This window comes from Tursiops truncatus, chromosome 15 (assembly GCF_011762595.2).
Source record: "Tursiops truncatus isolate mTurTru1 chromosome 15, mTurTru1.mat.Y, whole genome shotgun sequence".
NCBI classification, from domain to species: domain Eukaryota; kingdom Metazoa; phylum Chordata; class Mammalia; order Artiodactyla; family Delphinidae; genus Tursiops; species Tursiops truncatus.
This window is the reverse complement of record NC_047048.1, coordinates 79,505,911-79,531,296: the sequence shown is the minus strand read 5'-3', so window position 1 is coordinate 79,531,296 and position 25,386 is coordinate 79,505,911. Positions and strand designations below refer to the sequence as shown.

At 41.4% G+C, this 25,386-nt stretch overlaps 1 long non-coding RNA gene across 1 annotated transcript in view; it reads right to left on the bottom strand.

Moving 5' to 3' along the window:
* Window positions 1-10,542: 10,542 nt before the first annotated feature.
* The window catches only part of LOC109551311 (uncharacterized), a 130,161-nt gene continuing 115,317 nt past the window's right edge, over window positions 10,543-25,386 (bottom strand). The window contains exon 4 of the long non-coding RNA XR_002178030.3: window positions 10,543-15,902. This is a non-coding gene — a long non-coding RNA (uncharacterized lncRNA). The remainder of the gene's footprint in view (window positions 15,903-25,386) is intronic.

The following is a 25,386-nucleotide window of genomic DNA, read 5'->3' as shown; positions in this document are numbered from 1 at the left end:
GCACCTTTGTAGGAGTTGGTACCAGGGAGAGAGGGCTTGACCAACCAATAGCTGAGGTGCAGCTGCCGGTGCAGAAAGGCAGGTCCTTCACTGCTAGTACTTGGTTGCTAAGGAACCGTGGCACCATGCTGGCCTGCAGGCTGGGCTGCTGCAAGGGTTATCACTCCAGGGACCATTGCAAAGCCACTGCCTATGAGGATTCCTCCCCGAGGCAGGCACAGACGTCCCTTCTCTTGCCGAGGCTGCGGCTCGTTTTAACATCACCGCCCACCAAGAGTAGCCAGGCCACAGCAGGAGCATGATCTTCGGAGAGCTACATCAGCAAAAGGGGAGCTTTTGCCCAGGCCAAAACTCTTCAGATACTCCTCACAAACTCCCAGTATTTACATTCTAAATGTCCCCTCACCACAGCTGCTTCTCCACCTGTTCTTATCAATAAGCCCCCAGCAACTGAGCTACTTATCAACCATCCTGACAAAACTCACCTCATTCTTATATCAAATCAACTTTACTTCAAAGAGCAACTTCTTGTTTGTTTTGTGTTGTCTTTGTCATAAACAAGTGGCTTAAAACAACTTCACTTAAATCATAAATGGATTTGAAATCATATCAAACCAATACACCAGGGGTAAGAATTCTTGCCCATTGCTGCTGCTTACAGTTTGTACAGTCGTAAAGCAGCTCAAAGGCAAGGAAAGACTATAAGCAGATGACCCAGAAGAGTACGCTCAAAGCCAGGGGTTGGGGACTTCCGTGGTGGTCCAATGATAAAGTATCGCCTTCCAATGCAGGGGATGCGGGTTCGATCCCTGGTCAGGGAACTAAGATCCCACACGCTGTGGGGCAACCAGGCCTGCTTGCCACAAACGACAGAGCCCACACGCTCTGGAACCCACGCGTCACAACTAGAGAAGAGAAAACCCGCACGCCACAACTAGAGAGAAGCCGGTGCACCACAACGAAGATCCAGCATGCCGCAACTAAGACCCGACACGGCCAAAAATAAATAAATTAAAAAAAAAAAAGCCAGGGGTTGGCAAACTATGGTCTTGGGCCAAATCCAGCCTCCAGTTTCACGCCCATCTGTTTGTCTGTTGTCTACAGCAGATTGTATCCTGCGTGGCAGGGTTGAAAAATTGTGACAGAGTCCATAGGACCTGCAAAAGCTAAAACATAGTTACCATCTGGACCTTTACAGGAAAAGTTAGCCCACTCCTATTCTAAATGGACTGTTCTACTGAAGAACATGAATAGAACTCTAAAAGAAAATGATGGAGAGAATGGTAAAAAAACAATATATTTAAAAAATTAACAATTTTCACTAGAATTAAAGCAGGTCATGAGTCCTTAAACCAATAATTCACTCTGAGAAAAAACAGAAACATAAAATTAGATTGACCTAGACACGCTGTAGAAAAACTGCAAACATTAACAGAGGCAGGAAAAAAATTAAAGTGTGATAAAGGGAAAAATGTTCAATGAGAGAATAAATTCTGAATCAGAACTATAATGGAAAAGTATTTTACATGTATTATCTGATCTGATGTTTATAATTATTCTAGGAGCAGGTACGAATATTGCCACCAGTCTTTAGCAATGAAGAAATTAAGATCAAAGTCACACAGCTGGTAACTGGCAGAGCTAAGGTTGGAATTCTGGTCTTCTGGCTTGAGAAGCACTGAGATTTGGCCACTCTGCTCTGCTACCTTGTTATTATAAAGAAATAGATTTTTTTTAAAGGGTGAGTAACACACAATCCTCAGGAAACACAGAATGAGAAGTCAACTAGCTGATTGAGTTATACAGAGACTTTTGCAGCCAAGAACCATCATATGCAAAGGCTTCTGGCTGGAGGAGCTTGCCGTAGATCCAAGCACTGGAAGAAGAGTTACAGCTGGAGAATGGAAGGGGCGAGGGGCAGATGGGGCTGAAGACCAGGTGAGATTCTGCAGGCTTTCAGGTTGTGCCAAAGATTTCACATTATTCTAAGAGCAATGAGAAGATATTGAAGTTTTAAAAACAATTAGAGGGATGGGTGACTTGATCTGATTTGCATTTTGAAAAAAGCCTTTGGTGTGATGACTGCATTGGAGTTGGGCCAGAATGGATGCGGGGAGACCAATTAGAAAGCTGCTGATACATAATAGCCTAGATGATTACATGCCCCAAGGGAGCTGCTAACTAAATAATGAGAACTTACGCTCTTCAGACTGGAGGTGGAGAAGTACAGGACATGGGTGTGACTATTTGCATATGGAATCTTGATCCCTTCCCCTGGCTTGTTCTTGCATTTATATTCTTCAGTATTTGGCCTTACTCGCAGATGGAATAAACTTGCATTGCTCTGGGTGCCTGAATTCCCAAGGCAAGCAAACATGGTGCTGTGATTGATTCTCTTTTTGTTCTTCATGCCTGTGTGCTTTGTGCTTCTTATCTCCACTACAGCACTCTTCACATTGAATTATATGTCCAATCACCTCTGCCTTCTTGCTTCAAGAGAAGCCCTCGAGAATGAAAGCTGCTTCTTATTTACCTTTGCATCCCTACTGCCTACAAGTGCAGATCAAAAATAGTCATTCAGTACAAGTTGTTGACTAAATGAATGGGACTCAATTATGTGGAACAGATCATTTTCTTCTGCCAATTTTAGCAGCTCCTTTATCTTACGTGTTTCTAGACTTAACGCTAATTCCCAGGCTCCTTAGGAATTGAAAACCTTCCAAAATAAACCTATTATTCATTTAAGTCAATACCGTTTCTTACGTAGAATATATAGGCCATTATAAATGTTTTGAATAACACAAACATACTTGAATTCTGCTGAAGATATTCAGTACCTTAATGATAAACTAATAATGTCTCTAGAGACATGTGTTATTTATTTTTTCCTGCACACCTGCTCTTCTCTGTGACCTGATCAGTATCTCTCTGGGTCTCAATTTTCTCACAAAACAGAGATACCAGTTATCCACTTTGACCGTTTTTATAAGGATAAATGAGATAATATGGAGTATGTTCAAGCAGCACATGGTAGGTACAAAGGGATTAAACTCCCTTCTTTTATTTTTGTATCTCCACCTTTTTTTTTTTTGTCCTTTATGTCATCATCATGCCATGGATTATCTAACTGGCTAGGTGTCCTTTTCAAAATTCTCTTATTTTGTGTTACTGAATCTCTTCCAATATTTGCTCAGATTCTGCCTTTTCTGCTTCTCGATAGAATAAAATCGGAAGGCCTATGTCCCATACCCCATGAATGTTCTGATTTCAGAAATGCCCCCCCCAATTTTCCCTTGGGGGAGGACAATTCAAATTTATCAAATTGTTCTAATCTATCCAGTATTACCTCTTTCTGCATCGCATGAAAATCTGCAGATGGTATAGAACTCCTTCGTTCCCCGATCTTGTTATCAGATGCACTGTTATCCAGGAAAACTGGGCAGGACCAGCTTGGTGATGAGCTGGAGACAATGAAGCCTTTTATTCTCGGCGGCACTTTGCAGGGTTGGTGTTTCTGAATTTAGGATCGATAAGACGCATTTGTTATTCCCTCCTCATCCACACCTCCCCCCCCACTGGCTCTGGATTTTCTTTAATCGTCCACTTTGCGTGAGTTTCCGCTCTCCCTGTGTATTTTAATAGGCTATTATTTTGAGTCCTACGTGAGAATTTCTTATATTCAAATATTCAATAGCAATTTTGTGCACCTTTGTTGTTTTCAGTTGTCAGATGAAGCCCCTTTTAAGGTAAACATTTTAATAAACACACTCTTTTCGCCTGGGTCGTAATGCGAAGTAGAAATGAATGCATGAGCAACCCCTGCCTTTCTTTCCCTCAAACAGCTCACTTGGTGTATGATTTGCCTCTGTTCTCAGAGTGTTATAGTAAGGAGCTGGAGGGACCCTCACCCTCCAAGTTAGAATTTAGGTGTCTTTACGTTCTGAAGTCTTCTGGAATGTGTGTTTCCACTAACGTTATCTCATAGACTTAGGTGAGACAGAGAAGGAACACTTTATATGTCCTGGTAACACAAACACGGGATCAAGAAGACGCTGCTAAGGCCTGCTAATTGAGATTGTCTAGGGCAGGGCTTCTTGTGCTTTAACCTGTACGAGAATCACTTAGAGATCTTGTTAAAATGCAGTTTCTGACTCAGTGGGTCTGGGCTTCAGATTCTCCATGTCCAACACATTTTAAAGAAGCCCCTGGTGGTGACAATGCTGCTGGTCTGTGGCTCTGGTTGCAGCTGTAAAGACTCCCCCCGGCATTCCTGTCCACTTACTGTGATGCTCACCATTCAATGTGCCCCCCCAGGTAATGCTGATAGGCAACCTGATGTGGGAACTGTATTAGTGTCCCACGGCTGCTGTAACAAATTACCACAAACTGGGTGGCTTATAACAACAGAAATTTGTTCTCTAACAGTTCTGGAGGCCAGAAGTTCAAAATTAAGGCATCGGCAGGGCTGTGCTCCTTCCAGAGGCTCTAAAGGAGATTACGTTCCTTGCCCCTTCCAGCTACCGATGGCTGTCGGCATTCCTTGGCTTGTGGCTGCTCACTTCAATCTCTGCCTGTCTTCACATGGCTTCCTTCTCCTCTCCATGTCTCTCCTTTGTATGTTTCCTTTAAGGGCACCTGTCATTGAATTTAGGGCTGTATTGGGGTTGTCTAGAGAAGCAGAACTAATAAGATACCTCTATCTCTGTATATCTATCAACATCTATCTATCTATCTATTATCTAGCTACCTAGCTTTAATAATTACATCAGCAAAGACCTTTGTTTCCATTTAAAGTCACATTAACAGGTTCTGGGGGTTAGGATATGGACGTAATCTCCTGAGAGCCAGCGTTCAGCCAACTCTAGGAACCATGTGACTTCATTACCTCCAGCAATGTCCCATTCAAACCAGATATCCTATAATTCTAAATAGGAAAACTGTTCATTTTAATAGCACTCTTAATGTAGAAACGAGGGTGTTTTTGCCTGCTCAGACGTCAGCATCCTCCGAATGTCTGCAGAGGGCGAGGGGAGACTGGAGAGGACTCAAGTATATCGACACAAGTGTTAAATTCAAGGAACAAAGTAGGTGAAGGAGGAAGGTGGAGGCGAGACTAAAATAAAAACCAAAGAAAGTAGGACACAAGGCAACCGTAATAAAGAAACAGTGTGTGGCTTCCATCTGAGTCACTGTGAGTCTCCACCAGCACTTCTCTAAAAGGCACATGGCTCACCGGAGGATCTTGTTCACATGAAGTACGTCTGGGGTGGGGTCTGAGATGCTGCATGTCTAGGTGGCCCTGATGCTGCTCGTCCGTGGGCCACACTGAGCAGCAAGGGCTTAGGCTGGGTAGAGGCAACAAGAAGGTGTGAAAGGCATTAATTAGACTGGGTGTCCATGGCTAGGGAGCAGAACCTTTGGGTCTATGAAGAACTGGAGAAAGTGTGTGCACCTTCTTTTTAGCCTCCTTACAAAATTCAGATCTCTTGTTGCCAAACTTTTGACTTTTCAAAAGAATCTGTATTGTCATATAAAATCTCTATATTTATAATCAGTGTTGGCAACCTATTCACAGATTTCAGAAACAACTCGTGAGACAAATGAATCAAAACTATATTTCAAAGAAGGACTGCCAGTGTGTAACCTCTGGCAGGTGGGTCTTTTATGCCCCATTTGTAAATCGAGCAGATTTGTGACTCCTTTTGTATAAAACAGTAATTATTAAAAACAGTGACAGAGATACTAAAGAAAAAAAAGAGCAACAATTTACTGTTAAGTGTTGAACTAGCTTGTGTTCTGTTTTGTTTTACGCAGCTCTCCAAATGGGTAGCTGTTCAGAACACACCACGTCAGGAAGGAAATGAGACATTCCAGGGGCTGTTAACTACTCCACCAGAGATTTAGGAAGATCACTTCAGTGTTACTTAATGTCGGTATTTATTTAATTCTGGTGCATAAGGGAAAATTTTCATTCTCACTGGTCCTCAAACTCACGCTGGCTTACATGACTGTGGCTTAATGACCCATTGATGTTAGACTATAGTGTTACCTTACAAAATAAATAGTGACAGGAGAGAAGACAGCCTGGAGTAGTTACTTTTAATATATTTTACATCTAAAGAATTGTTGTTGTTGGAAGTTAGAGTTACCATGGTTTCATCAGCTGATTTGTTTGATAGTACCAAGTTAAGCTGGTCCTGTTATTTGACAACCTCCCATCTCTAATCTGCTGTGAGTTTAGGTTAATAAATGCTACCCGGGTGAATCCTTTGAACAATGCTAGATAATCTGTAAAGGGCTAAATTGTATAGCTTAGGCATCCCCAGGAGAACATTGCTATCCCTCTGTATAGATGATCTAGATCTTGAGATTTTTAAAAGCTACAAACATTGATGTAAATGCAACGTCCCAAGGGATGTATAATAAACAGTTGCTAGAGGAGCAAGAAATACAGCAACTGTTTGCAACTCTCCATGCGAAGTTAGAGAGCCGTACCACAATATTTCACTGTAACGGAGTACAGAGAATATGATTTAACTGGCAGAAGAACCAGCATCATAATATAGCCAGATATTTCATAATACAGCTTTATTACGTAAAATTTAGAGCCATTCCAAACGTTCCTGAAAAGCCTTGCAAAGGCATCCGACTGTTGCAAAGAGAAGTTGGTACTCTGCTGAGCTCGGAAGTCACCAGCTTCAGGATCTGTGGTTGAATTAAGGCCTTTGTGAACTTAACAAGGTGTTTGAATGAGGAATTGAAATACAGAAAATGATGGGGGGGGGCTTTATTTTTTACCCTACTGGATTGTTTCCAAGAATTATTTCTTTCTGTGAGTAAGATGTAAAAAAATCTCATCAGCAAATCTAGTATGCAATCTATGAAGTTTAACATAAAAAAAAAAAAACAAACAAAAAACCCAAACACATAAAAGTAGGAAAAGATAGGCCAAAGCACATGGTCCTGTTTACCTGGGGAGCTCATTGTGAGTTACCAATATTAAAAGCCTGCTACCTTCACTTGATTGATAGTAGCTTCCTGGAACTCTGTCTTAGGAGGAATTCTGAGGCTGCGAAAAAAGTGCTGCAGTTGATGAACAGTGTCTGCCTTGGGCGTGGGAAAGGAGTGGAAGTTACATACATGCTATATATTTGCGTGGATTATTTGTATTAATACTTAAAGGGTTTCTTTTACTTGAAACTTTATAAAGAAGAGTACAAGGATCAATTGAGAACGTCTGAACCTTCTCTATTGAAAGAGAACTAAACGTAATTCATTAGACAAATAACAATAAATAAGATACAGACCACATGGAAAATAACGAAAACTGGTTCTTGACAATGGCAATGGATAAATCTCAGCCCTTGGCAAAGCCTATGTGAAAATCCCAGAGGAGCAGTTCATGGGAGTTACTACCTAAGCAACAGCAGTAAGCCAATATTGAATGCATGGGTGTGGGATATGGAATAGTTGGCCGGGACCATCTACCTAACCAAATGCCTTCTCTCACATATCGGTGATCATGATGTAAATGTGGGCCTTTGAAAACTCACAATCTACTTCAGGTTATGAAACTTCAATGTCACTGTCTGTGGTTGGCAGAATGACATCTAAGATGGCCCTACCCTCATCCCTGGGAACCTAAGAACGTGTATGTTACATAGCAGAAACAAAAAACAAACCAATTGTGCAGATTTTAAGGTTCTGAATCTTAAAAATGGGAGATTATCTGGGATTATCCATGTAGGCTGAGTCTAACACAGAGAGGCAAATATCCATAATATTCAACATAATATTGAAGGAAAAGAACAAAGGTGAGGGACGGACATTACCTGACTTCAAGACTTACCATAAAGATACAGTAATCAAGACAGTGTGGTATTGGTGAAAGAACAGACAAATAGATCAGCGGAACAGGATAGAAAGCCCAGAAACAGACCCACATAAATGTATTCAGCTGATCTTTGACAAAGGAGCAAAGGCAATACAGTGGAGCAGAAATAGTTTTTTGATCAGTGATGCTGGAACAACTCAACATCCACGTGCAAAAAAGAAAACCCAAAACAAAACAAAAAGACAACAAGACACACCTTACACCCTTCACAGAAATTAACTCAAAGTGGATAGCAGACCTAAATGTAAAATGCAAACCTGTGAAATTCCTAGTGGATAACACAGGAGAAAACAGATGACCTTGAGTATGGTGATAACTTTTTAGATATAATACCAAAGACATAACTCATGAAAGAAATACTTGATAAACTGAACTTCACTGAAATTAAAAACTTGTTCTCTGAAAGACAGTGTCAGGAGGAAGAGAATACAAGCCACAGCTGGGAGAAAAACATTTGCAAAAGACACATCTGATAAAGGACTTATCCAAAATATACAAAGAACTCTTAAAATAAGGGAAAAAAAACTGATCAAAAAATAGACTGAAGATCTTGACACCTCATCAAATGGCAAATAAGCATATGAAAAGATACTCAGCATCATGTCATCAGGGAAATGCACATTAAAACAACAACAAGATACCACGACACACCTATTAGAAAGGCCAAAGTCCAGAACACTGACAACATCAAATGCTGGTGAGGATGTGGAGCAACAGGAACTCTCATTCAGTGCTGGTGGGAAATGCAAAGTGGTGCAGCCACTTTGGAAGACAGTTTGGCTGTTTCTTACAAAATGAAACATACATTTACCCACATTTGTTTTTAAGTGTCAGGCTTCACCAGTTGCTTTTTCCCCACGGTGCTGTCCGCAGTTGGAGCATCTGTTTTTGCTTTCTGTCTCTCTGACTTTGCGCCGTGATGGTGAAGGGGAGGGATCGTGAATATAACACTCCCTTTAACCTTGCACTTCCCTCTCCCCCTGCTTTTAGTGTGAAAAGAACAGTTTCCTGGCTGGTAGGGCATGAAATAGCACCCAACACAGCAGAGAAGTCATCGCTTCTGTGACGATTCCTCTTTCACAATTAATTCTCTTCTCCTTCTCTGTACTAGGCCACTCCTGATGCATTGCCTGGGCTGTTTGTATTTAATCCCATATGCTTTCAAAGGGCAGAGTCTACTGTAATACCAGGGAACCAGTTTGTCTGATCCTGCCTTTCCCTGAGTTTTTAATAATTGAGTAGGTCTAGTGGGTTCATTGTCTACGGCAGAATGTCTCATCCTCAGTACTAATGACATTGTTTGGGCTGAGTAATTATCTGTTGTGTGTTTGTACGTGTGAGGATGTGTCCTGGGCATTGGAGGATGTTTTGTAGCAGCCTTGGAGTCTGCTTGCTAGATGCCAGTAGCAGTCCTGAGTTGTGACAACCAAAATTATCCCAACATTGCCAAATATCCCCTGGGGGACAAAACCACCCCAAGCTGAGAACCACTGGCTTAGCGTAAAGCTACTAGTCCTAATGGGCTTATTTCCCTCATCTGTGGGATCATAGTTTTAAGTAGACCACCATTCCTTCTTCAAGTGAGACATGCAGAGCAAACCAGGTGCTAGCCTAGTCAGTTTCATGATGAAAGCAAAAATTTGTGCTTTTTAAGGGGAAGTCCCCCACGTAGTCAGCAGATTGGGACCCAGTGAAGTCTTCTCTCCAACTTTGAAAAGCCTAATTAAACAAGCAGATTCAGCTGGAGGATTTATAGTGGTTAGAGATCACTTCCAACTCTGTTGCACTCATAACCAAAAAGAACTTGAGCAAACAGATTCTTAACCTGCCCACAGGATTGAGTTCTGAAAGGCATGATGTGGCATTCTTCTGGGTCACTGTTTCCCAAAGTGGGATCCTCACACGCTTTGGTACACAAGGTGATCTCAGGTAGTATGATGTAAACCTTTACATTTCATGAGACATGTGTTCACCTTAATAATATATGTTGTGTGTGTGTTGGGGGGGAGGGATAACCAGCATACCAAACTCATAGTGCAAGTCTTCTTTAGAATAAATGTATGCACAGAAAGTGAGCTGATGTAAGGAACATAACAGGACAGAGTAGATACATGTGGATTGTTTCCTATTGCTATTGTAACAAATTATCACAAACTCAGTGACTGAAAACAACACAAGCTTTGTGGTGCAGTTTTGGAGATCAGGAATCTAAACTGGGTCTTGTGGGCTAAAATAGGTGTTGGCAGAGCTGGGCTCTTCCTGGAGGCTATGGGGAGAATCGGTCTCCTTGCCTTTTCCAGCTTCTAGAGGCACCTGCATTCCCTGCCCTGTGGCCCTTTCCTCCATTGCTCTAACCTCTCCTTCTGGCATCACATCCCCTTTTTCTGACTTCCACACTCTTTTCTCTCTTTTTTAAGGGCCTTTGTAACTATAATAAGTCCCCTACGTATGAACGAGTTCCGTTCTGAGAGTGCATTCATTAAGTCCAATTTGTTTGTAAGTCCAAAAAAGTTAGCCTAGGTACCCAACTAACACAATCGGCTCTGTAGTATGTACTGTACTAGGTGTATAATACTTTTCACACAAATAATACATTAAAAACACACAAAAAGTAAAGAAAACATTTACTTACAGTACAGCACCTTGAAAAGTACAGTAGTACAGTACTGTACTGGCATCCAGGGGCTGGCATCACGTGAACAGACAAGAAGAGTTACTGACTGGAGGAGGGAGAGGAGGTGGGAGATGGTAGAGCTGAAGGATCCTCAGCAATAGGAGACGGAGGGCAAGCTGCAGTTTGACTCATGCCTGACATTGATGGAACGCACGTTGACATCTTTGAAAGTTCACGACTTGAAGGTCCAAAGGTAGGGGATTTACTGTACATTGGTTCTACTTGGAAAATCTAGGATATTTTTCCAATCTTAAGATCCTTAATTTAATCACATCTGCAAAGTCCCTTTTGCCATGTAAGATAACACAGTCACAAGTTCCTGGGATTAAGATGTAGACAGCTTTGTGGGGAGAAGCATTATCACAGCATATGAAGGAGAAGTTGTCATGGTGATACACGACTGGATAAATGACGTTTAGGAAATCTTGTTTTAGTTATTTATTACTGTGGAGCAAATTATCCCAAAACTTAACGGCTAAAATAACACGTTATCTCACAGTTTCTGTGAGTCAGGAAAGGGTAGCAGCCCAGCTGGGTTCTCTGTTTCGGGGTCTGTCTCAAGGTGTCAGCTGGGCCACAGTCATCTCAAGGTTCACCTGGGACAGGACCCGCTTCCAAGTTCACCCATGGCCGTGGGTGAGCTTCAATTCCCTGCGGTTGAACTGAGGTCTTAGTTCCTCATTGACTGTTGGCTGGAGGCCCCCTCCTTGCCATGCGGGCCTCTCTGTGGGGAGGCGTGTAGCTCTGTCTTCATCAAAGTGATTGAGTGAAAGCGCAAGAGAGGATGAGCAAGATGCAGGTCCCCATCCTTTACAGCCTCATCCCAGAAGCAGCATCCGCTCCCTTTTGCCATATTCTCTTCATTAGAAGCGAGTCCCTAGGTCCGGCCTATACCACGCAGCAGGCAATTACACAAGGGCATGAATCCAGGTGGTAGGAGAACTGGGGGGTCATTTTGGAGTCTGCCTCGACACTCATGTTAAGTCCTGAGTTTTCCGCTACCTGCCATGCAGTCCCACCCGTGAGCAGAAAAGTGATTATTCGGTAGATGTGCTTTCCTCCAGGAATCTGGACGTCCCCCAGCCCCCCTGGGAAAACTGGCCTTCTTGGTTTCCCTCAGGGTCACCAGCCCTTTCCCCATGTACCCTTCTCTGTTGTCAAACGTCCTCTTCGTGTTCCCACTAGATCCCTAAATTATTGCTTTTTTTTTTTTTTTTGGTACGCGGGCCTCTCACTGTTGTGGCCTCTCCCGTTGCGGAGCACAGGCTCCGGACGCGCAGGCTCAGCGGCCATGGCTCACGGGGCTCAGCCGCTCTGCGGCATGTGGGATCTTCCCGGACCGGGGCACGAACCCGCGTCCCCTGCATCGGCAGGTGGACTCCCAACCACTGCGCCACCAGGGAAGCCCTATTGTTTATTTAAACAAATTTATGTAAGTTTATTTAAAAATTTAACTTGAGAATAATTTAACTTTTTAAAAATTATGTATAATTATTTTTTAAAATTTATGTAATGTTAGACATTGTTTAAGAAGCTTCAGGACAAGAAAAAAGAAACATATAAATATACTTGCTTAAATTAAACCCCAAACTGAGCTCCCGCTCTTTAGAGTATTGGGAAACTCAATTACAGAAATTTTTAGGGCAGGAATAGAGCTTCTCCACTTCCAATGAATGAATCAGATTTTTAATTATCTACGTCTTTCTCCCTTACTTTGTCTTTCTCCCCTTCAACCTCCCCAACCCCCTTTCTCACAACTTTTCGGGTTTCATTCTGATAATCAGGGGATTTTTTTAAAATGCATGCTTTACAGCTGGTTAATTTATATGCTGATTTGTGTGGAGTCTGAAAGAGTCGGAGGAGCCTGGCTCTTTTGTGAAACCAGATGGTGAAAAGGATTGGAGGATGATCCTTACAAAGTGTGCAGGTCAGTTAATTTCCCTCTCTGTGTATTATGATGCGCTGTAGGTAACCCTTATGAATTTAATTTGGTGACCTTTTGCAGCTGTCAGGCCTCAATAATTTTTACCTGTTTTGATATTCCCCCAAATTGCTGAGGGCATTACAACATAAAAAGGGCTGGTGAATATGCATAAATGTGTGGGATCTTGAGCAGTAGTTCATGTGGGTGAAGGGGGTTCAGAAGGCCGGTTGTATCCTGCGTCTCCTGGGGGGATTGCATTCTTGGAAGATAAAGTGGAGTTTGAAAACAAACAGTGTTTTCCACTCTTTGCTTTCATTCATATTTAATAATAACCAATTACCCTAAAAATGCAAAAAGCTTTAAAAGAAGGGCATATAATGTTTTCTATTTATCAAAGGGGAACATGGGTTTAAAAGATAATTGCGCATCTCTGTTCTTGCTAGTGGTCTTTGAAGCCAATACTAGGCATACATTAAGCTCCTTTTAAATTTCAAGGGGCAGCAGCAAAAATAGCAGAACCATCCCACAACTGTCTTCATGCTTTACTATCTGTCCCCTACCCCTTGTGAAGGATTTCGTGTTTCTAACTCTTATTCCTTGATATGAAAATAGATGTAGAAATTAGTATGAGGAAGGCAACAAAAACACTGCGTTTTAATTGCACTCTAAATATTTTATAATTTTTTTTCATAATCTTGTAGAAAGGCTCCATAGATCATTTTATAAAAATGACTTTCCTGGCAAATTTCAAATCAAGATGGGAGAGTGTCTTATCTTTAAAGTGATCATTTGTATCTAGACTACTGGGTTAAACAGCCCTAGTAAAAAATGATATTACTGTTTTATACTAATAAATGTTGTTTTTACCTGAGTAAGACATTAAAAAAAAAAAGAAAACTGAAAAAGGCCTGCCCTGGAGTGGGAATATCATTTTCTTGAAATAGTGGCTTCTTGTATTTATGCTTAACAGATTATATATTACTCCCAGATCAGTGGCCAAGTTCCTCCTGATTAAATCATCTTGAATTTCCTCCACATTCAGGCCAAAAGACAAAACAAAGCAACAACAACAAAAACCTCTAAATGTGAATTATTTTAGAAAATAGGAAGTCAAGATCTGGTGCCTTAAGGGAACCCGTGTTCCACATGGAAACTGAGATCTCAGTTCTCCAACATCCAAACTGTCTTGGAGGAATTTTGTACATGTGAATAACCCCCGTTGGAGATGGCCTGCAGCAGTCTTGAGGCAGATGGCGTTCTGTTGTCCAAGGACAAATGATTATGTCCGTCCATTCAGGGACATCTACTAAAGCCAGTGGAAAATGACTGTGGAAATAGACATTCTGGAGGGAGCATCCCCAGTTTCCCTCTGACTGCTACCTTGCTTGTCTTCTCTTTGTTTTACTTTTTATTTTGTTTTATATTTTATCTTATTCTAATTTCTTGTTGTTCTTTCCCACATCCTTCTTTACCTATGGCCTTGACTAACATATCACAAGGTTTGCAAACACAGTTCTATGGGATTACCATTCTGATGGTTTCTGGAATTGCACCAAGGATGTCCATCCGTCATGGTGGCACAAAAACAGGCACTACCCCTGCCTACAAGTTCCCATTCAAGACACCAACTGCTGCCTTGTGCTTAAGCCTTAGGGGTGTGTACCCCATCTTCCCTACCCTATGAAACCCTGGTCCTGCTTTAATGGAGAGTCACCCAAGTCTCCAGCTGCTCCCTGAGGTACAGATGCTAAACAGAGAATTTAACTCACTTAATTCAGTTTGTTTTTTTTTTTTATGTTGGGGGTAGGAGTTTATTAATTAATTTATTTATTTTTGCTGTGTTGGGTCTTCGTTTCTGTGCGAGGGCTTTCTCTAGTTGCGGCAAGCGGGGACCGCTCTTTATCGCGGTGCGCGGGCCTCTCACTATCGCGGCCTCTCCCGTTGCAGAGCACAGGCTCCAGATGCGCAGGCTCAGTAGTTGTGGCTCACGGGCCTAGTTGTTCCGCGGCATGTGGGATCCTCCCAGACCAGGGCTCGAACCCGTGTCCCCTGCATTAGCAGGCAGAGTCTCAACCACTGTGCCACCAGGGAAGCCCTTAATTCAGTTTTTTGATACCAGTTATTTCTCCTTTCTATTCTACGATCTTAATTATAGATCTGTAGTCTATTATCCTTTAATTTCTATGAGTTTAGAAGTAAATATGACTATAAAAAGTAATGACATTTCTCACCTACAATTTAGTTCAATCTATTGATTTTCTAACTAATGTAAAAATTAATTTATCAATGTCACATTTCATTCTTAACTTGGACATTTCATTTCCAACTTAGGCTTATATGCATCTTTCCTGGGTGTCTGTTGTTTTCCTTCCAAGTCCTCTCTCAAATACATGCTATTGTCCATCATTTGATTATTTTATTTTTAACTAAATTTGTTACTTATGTAAAAAAAAATGGAGTCACTATGAATGAGTCTATTGTGAATAAGCTAAATCATCTTTTAAAACTCATTTAAACCCATTGCACTTCAAATGTTGCAGTCATTTTGCCAGTTATATTTATAATGGTTTGTATATTACACTCCTCTCTTCCTGAGGAAAGAGACCATAGTATTTATCTTTGCATCTTCAGTATTTAGCATTAAATAGGCATTTTATTAACTGGATAACTAAAAGTAATATCTAAAATGAATGTGAGAACCTTCTTACACAGGAATCATTGTTAACAGCCCTGAGTCTAAAAAGATGTTTATTCTGTGCTTACTGTGTGTCAGAAACGTTTTCAGGTACTTTACATGAATTAATTCATTTATCTGCCAACAAACTCATGAAGTAGATCTGTCATTACCCTCATGTACTGAAGGGTAAGTCACAGCTAGTAAGTGGCAGAGCCAGGATTAATTGGATCTTAACTGCTATGCCCTATTGTTTCTGAATAAAACTGGAAATGGTTGTCCCATTTTCTGGTAGCAGGCTCTGACCCAAGGGTGTCACATACTCAAAGGGAAATTCACCGGGCGTATTTATGTGCAGACTCAGGTATCTGACATTCTAACCCTCTCCAAATTTCAGAAGCATCTTGAGTTTTTCCCTTTTATGAAGGAGTGGGAAAGACAGGGGCTAGAGGGGTGGAGAGAGAGAGAGAATATTTGTGTCTCTAATACACGCATTTGGGCACTACCCACCTGGGACACACAGCCCATCATCGCGAGGTTCTTTCCATTAATTACATGGTTTTGAGCAGAGTAGTCTTCATTGGATTTGTGTTTCCAAAGGATCCCTTTGAATCCTTTTTGAAGGGAGTTTTCATAGGATGAGGAAAGATTCATTTAAATTTTGGTCTAAACCGTACAGGTAGATAGTGTTTAGTGAAAGGATACTACTAAGTAAGTATTTGTTGAATTTCATTGCCTGAAAAACATAAAAAAAAGTTGAGCATGGTACCAGCCACATATGCATGCTAATCTTTTTCAATGCAGACAACAAGCAAATGGAAACTGGAGAACTCTTAATCAAGACCCCTCTCATCATTTGTGATGCTTTCAAGATGTGTCAAAATGTTTTCGTTATCAGTTTTTTTCTGAAGTGATGAATGCATTTTCTTCCTATAAAAAAATCACGTTAAAAACTACTGAAGGTTCTAAACAGCAGTGGACAATAGAAAAAACAGTCCTGGTCCTTAGGCACAAACGATTTTCAATTCTCTACAGAGAAGTCTTTTCACATCCTGACGCTCAGAAAATGAGTGATGCCAAGGAGCACATAGAATTGTGCTGTAGGGCTCCTTGGAGCTCCTTGGAACTTGTAACCAACCCAAACATTTTTATCAGCTCCATAACGATACCCAAGTCAGTAATAAAGGGGTGATTCAGTAGCCAATCCAAATCCAAATGACAGTGCCCTTAAAAACAAACAGCCCAATCGAAGTGACATTGATGCTGCTTTGAAACAATAAATATTAGCTCTGTCACGGCTTAACTGCATCGAAGTGCCGTATTGTCTCTGGCTGTCGCCTTAGAAAACCTCCCAAGGAGGAGAGAAAAGCGCCTCAACAGATCTCATTTTAGTTGCAGCCAGTAACTTCAAGTTGCTTTCAACTTCAGGTTTGTCTCTGCTTGCAATTTTGTATATCGATCTCATCACGGATGGAATCTTGGTTATTCTGCATTGAAAGAGGGTTCCTATTTCTCTACCATATCACTCTGATTCTCTACATCTATAAATTTAGAGGGTGAGGTATATTCTGTAAAACAAAAGGAATATCTTGTTTTCTTTTCTAATGCAATTATAGTCTTCTCTAATCTTGACCTCCAAGTTTGAGGAGAAAACTTTTGAATTTCCCCTGCCCCTTGCAATAAAGATCCATTGCAAGTGCACGGGTAATGTTAAACCTTGGTCAGGGTCATCAACGTGGATAAACTGGTTCACTAATAAAAAGAAAATTACATAAAAATAAACATGAAATGAAAAGAAATATTATATGCGTATATTTTGGGGGGAGGGAGAGAGAGAACTGAAACCTGCATAAATTAAGACTTGATGGTCTAAGACTGTAACTCTTTTAGTTTCTCCCAAGTTTATTTTTAACATTTGTAAAGGAAGCCATTAATCCATATATTCTCCAGTCCTAAATCATAAAGATGAAATATCTGCTGTAATTGAGGAGTGCTAATTTCAGTCTTACAGACTATATCCCTTCCTCTCTGTTACCCCAAGATTCTTTCATTCACTCTTCAGGCATTCATTTCTTTCTCTCATGACCTATTTCAGATAGTGTTTTAATCACTAGGGATGGGAAACATCTAAAACATGTCCCCTGCTTTATAGTTAAGATTTAAGGGGCAGACAAACATGAATAACTGGCTACAGAACCAGGCAAAATAAAAGAAATTCTTAAAAGAATATAAGCAGCAAAGTTCATTGTTGAAGAAAAATAAACTAATTGTGATCACCTTCCTCATACTGGAAAACTTCAACAACAGTCAAGACAATCTTACATAATTCTGCCAGTATAGAAGCAGCCCCCCTTGCCCTGGCAACTGATTCCATTAGTAACAGTTACGCACAGGGAGGATATTCAATTTCCCTGACCCTGGTTTTTTGTTTAAAAAAATAAAAGTCAGCCTAACCCGAGCCAAGTCACTGCTTGACTTCTGAAGCTTGAATCTTCTAAATCCTTTTAAACCTACAGTCACAACAGAAGCACACAGTAACAAGCATTTCACAGGGAAACACAGCATGATTATCAGAGGGTCTAATGGGGTGAAATGGGATACAAGGAGAAAGGGGAACTCCACACTGGATATGGGTGGTCTTGTGACTCCCAGCCTAGGAGGACACGTGATCGTGCCTGACGTGATTTCCCCATCGACAGCTACTCAACGCGTTTGTTACGCGTTCATTGTCAGAGAACTTGTCATAAGTCTATTCTGTGAACTTATTTATTTCGTAGAGGAAGAAGAAGAAATGTTAAGCATTGACTGATTCAATTCTCATACATTTAAGACTGAAAAATACATACATACAATCATTACACATCTTGACATCTGCCTCTTCCCTAAATTTTCACTGTTCCTTGCTATCTTCTGTCTCTGTGCTTTTATCAAACAACATAGTCAGCCCTTAAGCAACTGCTTAAGCAAGATTTTACTTTAGACTGTTCTTAAAAAAAAAAAAAAATCCCATGTCTAGAGTCAGACCTGCATAATAACGCAGATTTCCACTCCCAAATGGAGTAAAGAGCCTCAGGGTGTGTGCAACATGCAAGCTAAGCTTTAACATTAATGTAAATCACAGAGGTGAAGCTGATGGTGTGGGGTAAATCCTTTGACTTCGGTTCCTCTCTAATCACATTCCCCTGGACTCCATCCTTCACATGGCACCTCGTTGAGATGAGGAGAGGTACCCAAGTTTCAAACCAACGATATAATTACACTGAAAGTTTGTCCAATGAGAAGACTTAGTGCCAGTTCTAAAGAGCTTTATAGTTTCATTTTTACATATAAATTATTTATTTATTTATCTTTGGCTGCGTTGGGTCTTCATTGCTGCGCGTAGGCTTTCTCTAGTTGCAGCGAGCAGGGTTACTCTTCATTGCAGCGTGTAGGCTTCTCATTGCGGTGGCTTCTCTTGTTGTGGAGCATGGGTTCTAGGCATGCTGGCTTCAGTAGTTGTGGCATGTGGGCTCAGTAGTTGCGGTTTGCGGGTTCTAGAGTGCAGGCTCAGTAGTTGTGGGGCATGGGCTTAGCTGCTCCGTGGCATGTGGGATTTCTCCGGACCAGGGCTCGAACCCATGTCCCCTGCATAGGCAGGCAGATTCTTAACCACTGCACCACCAGGGAAGTCCCAGGAGCTTTATAGTTTGTAAATGATGTGTTTATTTTGGAAAATAACCTAAGTGGTGACTTTTGGAACAGAAGATCGTGTCAAGGTGAAGATGGATGGAATGCAAAATTTTTAGAAGGCCTAAATTCCTCAATCAAATAGACCAGTGCTCTTCAGAGATTGTAAATGTTATACAGGATTACTGGCCATACAGGGTTGCTTGGGATGGTTGTAAATCCAGCTTAATCTGCTCGAGGCCACCCCCCACCCCAAAGCCATCTAATAGAAGACTAAAATCTAAGCATAAGTATAACTTGTAAAATGCAGTTTCATGACAATACAAGCAAATATAATTTAGATTTAGCTTATAGAAGGGAAAAAAACAACTTTAAGGTAAGGAAAGAGCTCAAATGAAGGAAGAGTCAGAGTTTAGAGCATCTCTATAGTTTTTTATTTTTGCGGTACGCGGGCCTCTCACTGTTGTGGCCTCTCCCATTGCGGAGCACAGGCTCCGGACACGCAGGCTCAGCGGCCACGGCTCACGGGCCCAGCCGCTCTGCGGCATGTGGGATCCTCCCAGACCGGGGCACGAACCTGCGTCCCTGCATCGGCAGGCGGACTCTCAGCCACTGCGCCGCCAGGGAAGCCCATCTATATAGTTTTAACCCTCGCTGTGGTCAGTTTTCTTCGGCACAGATGCTAAGTTGCTGGAAAGGATTGGCTTTAGAACATGGGTATCAGTGACTAGCACTAGACGATGTGCAGTTAAGTACTTCCTTCTTGCAGACCTTACATTATTTGCTCTCACACAAACCCACGTTTTGATATTATTTTCCTGCTTAAAAGATAAGGAAAGGGGCTTTAGTGGTATTAAGTAGCCCAAACCCTATTATTAGTGATGAAAAAAGACAAAAGTCAGACCCAGGTCTTTCCTTCCAACTCCATAGTCTGTCTCAGCACTGAGAGCACAGGTGTCTGCTATGTTAGGGGAAGGGCTTTGGGTTGTTCTGCAAATAAACTTCCTTGGGATGATCAAGATGTCTGCCTCATTTTTATTATTTTTAGTTCTACTTACCAACCTTCTTAAGCAAGATTTGGGGGAGGGCAGGCAATAATTTTATATTAGTCCATTCTTAGGGAAGACACTTCATGATGTCTTGAGCCAATAATACACAGAATGACAGATTTCCTCCTCAAAATGGAATATACTAAGTGGAGCTGCAGTGGGATCCTAGTTGTAGATACTGATGAGATTGTAAAAAGTTGCAGTGATTGTTTAGCAAGTCAAATAGTAGAACGCCTTTCGTGTGCCCTGAGAACACGTAGAGCTATCTGTGGTTCCTGGCTGCTTGGTATCCATTTCCATAGTGCACTCACCACTTTTTGGTGGGGTAACTTGTAGTGCAGCTCCCTTTTGGAGAATTATTGGTGAAATTAGAAATAAAGATACCTCGGTCTTCCCTAGTCAGTGGGGGAGCACAGGACCCCAGCTTGTGCTCTTAGACTCTTTACCTATGGAGGTTGAATGGAATGGGCTCTGACAAGGATGGAGAAAACAAACGATGGGACTTATTCCTCCCAGTAGCTCATGCCCAGATGTGATGACTGATTAATATCTGCTGCCTGGACACCAGTTGTCGCACCATTTTGTACCCCCTTCAAGCCAGGTCTTTGAGCTCTTCAATGATCATGTCCTACCTTAAATTTACGATCTTATGAAGGAGACAGCAGAGGGCACTTCAACTCAAATAGCACCACTTCCAAGAAGCCATCCTTGACTGCCCCCTCTGAAGTAAGTGCCCCACCCCACTCACACTCCCTATTATAATATCCAGTTTTAATATCCTTCCCAGCAGTTCATACTTTCTGACCTTATCTTGTTTATTGTGTATCTTCATATGTTTGAGCAGTTGAGCCTCATAGAGTTTTCTGCCAGCTATGGCAGCAAAGGACATGGAAAGTGTCTCCCACATGTCTGGGAACAGTTGGTTTAAGGACATCCAGAGGGTGTGAAGAGTCTTCACAGTCAGGAAGAGGGGGATGCAGCTGGTTCCATGGACTAGCAGATAAAAGCCAGACGGGAACAAGGGTGTCTGTAGACTCCAAGGTGACAGGAAGAAAGTGCAAAAATCTAGATTGTTGACTTACTTTCTAGCTCCTGATTCAACACTAGGTGTGTTTGTGTGTTCTGTTGCAGAAATAAAACACAATGAGAAAATATTTTTTTGTACACTTGAGTTTAGACTGAGACTTATACCTCATAAACATGATTGTGAATTCCTCAAACAATGTGGAGATATAAAATGTACTATGGGTCTCTTCTAATCCTATCCCTGGAGAGAAGCCCCACAGCTCTTCTTATAATTATGTCACCAGTGATACAGATATAAGTATGTACTTAGATACTGACAGAATCACATCTCTAGATAGAGCGGTAGTCATTGTTGAATGAACAAATAGGATAACACCATATGTACAATTCAGAATCAATTTTTAGATGTTAGAAAACAGCTTTTTTGAATTTGAGAAAATGAAATATGTCAATCATTGATAGGTTGACAGCTGACAATGTCAATTAGGAATAAAGTGTATTTTCTTTTTCCATATAAAGCTCCTTTAGCTTTGAAACTTTGGATCCAAATTGCTTGCTGTAATCAAGAGGCCAGCAGGGTAAGATGAATTGTTGCTGTAAGAGTGGGTTCCTTGACAAGAAGAATGAACTTCCACTGGCAAACTCATGAAAAATCAAAGATATTTAGTGCATGACTTTGGAAATGAAAATTATGTACAAGGAGTTTGTTCTCTGTTTAATTACAATTAGACAGTTCTAAAACCAAAGTAGATTAATTAAACCCCCTCAATTAATTCTTCTCTAAGAACTTTGGGTATGAAGAAGGAGAAAAAATGCTTTATTATTATTTTTTTCCTCTCAGAAACTATCAACTGAAATAATCTAAACCTCAGGGGTACCTTGGGAAATACACACAGTGCATTTCTACCAGGTATTTAAAAGTTTACTCAATCCTTTCAGAGAGGTTGTGACTGCCAAATAAATTTCTCAGGGTATCAGGGTTAATAATATAATGATCCCAGTGTTTATTTGGCTGAAAATTTTAGGTTATCATTCATGTTATTATTTTTTTCATGACCAAATGTAATTGATGCTTTCAGAGTTTGAGAGAAAAAAAAGTCAGTGAGTATATTTTCTTGAATAAGGGCCATGTTTAAGATTTAGGGCCATTTAGGGCCATTTAGACTCTACCCTACGTGTAATTCATTGGTTTGAGTGTTTACGTAAAACCAACATGTAGCAAGTGTGTGTGTCTTAGTCCGTTCAGGCTGCTGTAACAAACTACCACAGACTGGGTAGCTTATAAACAACAGAAATTGTTCACGGAGGTTGGGAAGTCTAAGGTTAAGGAGCTGGCAGATTCAGTGTCTGATGAGAGCCTACTTCCTGGATGACCATCTCTTTGCTGAAACCTCACATGGTGGAAAAGGCAAGGGACATTTCTTGGACACTTTTATAAAGGCACTAATCCATTCATGAGGGCTCTGCCTCATGACTTACCTCCCAAAGGCCCCACCTCTTAATACCATCACTTTGGGGGGTTAGGTTTCAATATACGAATTTTGAAGGGACATAAATGTTCAGATCTTGGCAATGTGTGTAAATATGTACATATATATAAATGCCCTATTTTTGTCAAGCTAGGTATTTATCTGAATGCAAAATGGTGATGATGATAAAATTAATGTTAATTTCTGTGATTACAATTACACAAGTTTCTAAGGGTCGGATGTAGCCTAGAATATGTGAACATCAAAGGAGATTGAGGAAGTATAAAATGTACATTTTGCATTTTTATTTGGGGGAGGAAATAGATTTGATACATTTTCTTTTTTTCCTACACAACCTGAAGGATAATAAGCTTCAGCGCAGATCAACCAGGGGATGCTGATGGGGAAGTGAAGAGACAGAGAGTGATTGTTGAACTCACAATTCATCTCGGGTTCTGGGGGATGAGATCACATAGTAAATAGGGAACACACTGCTGACCTCATCTTAGATCCTGCCAGAAGAAGTGAGACTTCCAAGGAAATCAACAGACAGAACTGAACCTCCCTTTGGAGCAGAGCTGCAAGACTAACTATGAAAGAAGGCATTTTTCAGACATCAAGGGAGAGTAGTGGCAGCAGAAACAGGCTGGACGGACTCAACAAGTGTCAGCTTGGTTTTCCAAAAGCATTGCATTTTGGGTGGAGTGATCGAGCTTAATGCTCTTACAAAGAACTTACTCTTTGAGTTTCCATCAGATATTAGAGAAAAAAAAAAAGATTCCTAATCCAAATTCCTGATTCCATTTTTTGAAGTCTGGCTGCTGATAGATTTTAAGCCTCTGCTCTCTCTCTTCCCCTTGCGCCCACATCTGTATAGGGAAGCTTGCTGTTCTTGCCTTTGGCACCAGTGGGACATTGAAACCATGCAAGCCCCTGCCTGGGAGGGAACTCTCACCCTGGCTGCATCCTTACCCTTAATAAAAACCCAGGGCATCGGGCTTCCCTGGTGGTGCAGTGGTTGAGAGTCCGCCTGCCGATGCAGGGGACACGGGTTCGTGCCCCGGTTTGGGAGGATCCCACGTGCCGTGGAGCGGCTGGGCCCGTGAGCCATGGCTGCTGAGCCTGCACGTCCGGAGCCTGTGCTCCGCAACGGGAGAGGCCACAGCAGTGAGAGGCCCGCATACTGCAAAAAAAAAAAAAAAAAAAAACCCAGGGCAGTCTCTTTTCTTTGCTCTCAAGCGCTTTCTGACCTGCTCGAGATGCTGGCCCTGCTTTCCCAGAGACCTCAGTTACATAAATAATAAACCTTTACATACCCTCCTGGGGTGTGTGTGGCATCATCAGCCTCCACGTCTGACCCAAACTTTGCGTGGGATCCATCCTGATTTTTAAGTGGTGACCATGACATGGACATTATCCTTAGGGAGCGTATAATGAAATGGGATATGTAACACCTGTCATAAGTCAGTGTTAGGCAGAGCAACCTCCCTGCACATGGTAGGTCTTGAATGAATGCTGTCGAGAATGATAGTGTTTGCATTTGTTACATCATGAGATCATATCAGCACATGAGCAATCAACTGAGTTTTTTAAAATCACTTTTTATCTCCTACATAAATGAAGTGTAAGGATGAAGGTGACTTTCTCTGAAAGTGAAAACATTCCTTCCTTTATAGGGAAAGGCAATTAGGCTGAAGATTGGAATTTTCTTACCTGGAGAAAGAGGGAATTAGCATTTTCTAAAATGTTGATGTCATATTCTAATGAACTAATTATGGGCTCCCTAACTGAAGGAAGTAAATGTAAAAGAAGTAATGAAGATTATGGTGTGATGGGCAAATGGGATACGAGGCAGAACATTCTAGAAAACTAAAGGACACGGGAAGACGAGAGGGACATTAACCCTGGGTATCCTGAGCTGAAAGAATGGACCCAATTTGGAGGTTGTTACCTGGCAGGTGAACCAAGAAAAAGACTGCTGTGAAAGATGCTATTTAAATTAAGACGTATTCCTTTCAGCCCAGCATCCTGTTCTTCATTTAAGTGGAGATGATGCCATTTGTACCAAGCATCCCACTGGTTGACCCAGAAGCAATGCCCATCCCGTGAAAGGTGTGTCACAACGGTACCTCTACGAAGATAACCGTATGGTTAAAGAGGACCACTGCACACACAACGTGGTCCTAAGAAGGAGACTCCAGATCTTCATTGAAAGAATTAAGGAGCATATTGGTCCACCCTGAGCCAAGAGAGTGCCAAGCAGATGCTGCTGACGTAGGTCTGCGTTAATAATTAAACCACATTTTGTGAGGCATGGATGTTCTTAGCATAAACAAAGGGAGTTAGAGAAAAGTTACAGTTCTTCAGAAAAGTTTTATGGTAGGCTTTAGGAATATTATGAAAAGTATAGTTGAGAGGATAGGGTTTTTCATGGGTGGGACTGTCATTAGCAAAGGCTGGGAGGTGCTAAAAGGGAAAGGACTGTAGTGACACAACTAAGAAAAATTTCCAGATGGGAAAGCAGAAAGAAAAGTTGGTAAAGGAGAGTAGGGGTCCGGACACCAAGAAGAAGAAATTAGGTTCACCATGCCTGCCCAAAGGGAAATCTACTAGTTCATTATTTGTATCTGTTTGTAGAACATATGCCATCCTTTTAGGCATCTGGACCCCATTTAGTGAGTTCCATGAACAAAAGACATGTTCATGTGTTAACTGGGAATAAATTCTTGATGAAAACTCTGTAACATGTGGGACGTGAAGTTATGTCAGGTAACCTATAACTACGATGTCTGCATCATCATACAGAGAGTTTGGTTTTGAATTTATAAAAATATTTGCGTCAATTTGAAAAAAGTTATATAGGAGGCAAGTTATAGCAAGTACTGGGGATTTGCCAGAAGTATGTATATTTTGATCTCACGTATGATGCACAGGTGTGGAATCTGAAATTTTACCAACAGCAGGGTAGGAATCTGAAGCCAGGTCAGTTCATATAACCTTAGACCATTCC